At 46.9% G+C, this 1,283-nt stretch overlaps 1 long non-coding RNA gene across 1 annotated transcript; it reads left to right on the forward strand.

The window, feature by feature from the left end:
• The first annotated feature begins 228 nt into the window (after window positions 1-228).
• Window positions 229-1,283, forward strand: LOC117185551 (uncharacterized). The gene is made up of 2 exons (XR_004471063.1): window positions 229-623; window positions 682-1,283. It is a non-coding gene; the product is annotated as an uncharacterized lncRNA (long non-coding RNA).

Raw genomic sequence — 1,283 nt, forward strand, 5'->3', positions numbered from 1 at the left:
TGCCCAAGATGTGCGATCCTGCCACATTTCCTGGAGCGTGGATGCTATATAGGTGCGGTGGTTCAGTATACATGTGTAATATTCGACGCTTGTCGTGCCGTGTATTTGAATTATGAACGGCTAACTCCCAAAACTACAGCCTAAAACTAGGCAGGAAAAAAATTCGAGTTGCAGAGCTTGTGAGCTTTAACCATACATAGAGTATCAGCTGTTTTGCGACCAAGTGGCAACACTAAGATATGCAATTTTTCTGCTTTGCACTATATTTCATTAAATATTGCTGTGGCTGGATTCTGTATAACAGAAAAAGACCATAGAAGGTGTGGAAAAAACGTGGGTTGCTGTACCTAGTAGTCCCAGCCTCTGTCTTTTTTACCTCGTGGCCGTCAGAGTGACCGGCAGTGAAAAAAAGAAGTCTGCTTGAGCTGACCCAGTTCTCTAAACAAGGTCAAGCCCAAAGTCAAAGCCTAGTGCAAGTGCCAAGTGCGGCTCAAAGTGATCATTGAATTTGAGTGGACGCGCCAGTTATATATCGCCAATACTGGGGCAGCCGTTCGACCATTTGGAAACGAGCGCCCCCAGTGTATCAACATTTTTCGAAACAGTGGTGCAATTCTGTTGAGGTAATTATCCACCCAGCTGCAGCGACCCGTTGAAAAATGTTCTGTTCTTTCCGTGTAGGATTAGCACCACTAGTATCTACGTATTGAAACGCTGGTCTAGAAGATACGGATTGGTTATTCCCGGAGACCTCTTGGCCACGTGCCCGTACCACCGTTCGGTAGCCGAGGGCATGGACTTGCTCCTCAAGTAAACCCGATCGGTGTGCTCTGCAATCTTCGCCTGGACACGTTCGACCCATGGGGATGAGCTGAGTGACTCTTCAAATAAACCAGTCCCCCCCACGAGCAATCCAGTGTGCGAGGGTACCTAACCGCACGCCGCAGATGGACCGCGGTCATTGACCCCTGGCATCGGAAGCAGCTGATGTTAACTGCGCCCGGTACAATCGTGTGCCACCTTCAGACTTCGAGTAGGAACTCGGTCTCCAGCCGGGAAGCATCGAACCCGCATCGGATTTAGTTATATTCTCTATCTTTCTTTCGAAATTAGACCCGATATGCGAAACCCTGTTTATTTTTAGCCGCTTTCGGTTTAACAATGTTCTTTTGATACGGCAAAAATGTGCAAAAGCCAAGTAAATACGGTATAAACCAAAAGGGAATTCCTGTCCATGGGCTAAGTCGAACTTGAACAAATGAGTAGTGTATTAATACCAATTA

Source organism: Drosophila pseudoobscura, unplaced genomic scaffold (assembly GCF_009870125.1).
Source record: "Drosophila pseudoobscura strain MV-25-SWS-2005 unplaced genomic scaffold, UCI_Dpse_MV25 Unplacedtig00000851, whole genome shotgun sequence".
In the NCBI taxonomy this organism is placed as follows: Eukaryota; Metazoa; Arthropoda; class Insecta; order Diptera; family Drosophilidae; genus Drosophila; species Drosophila pseudoobscura.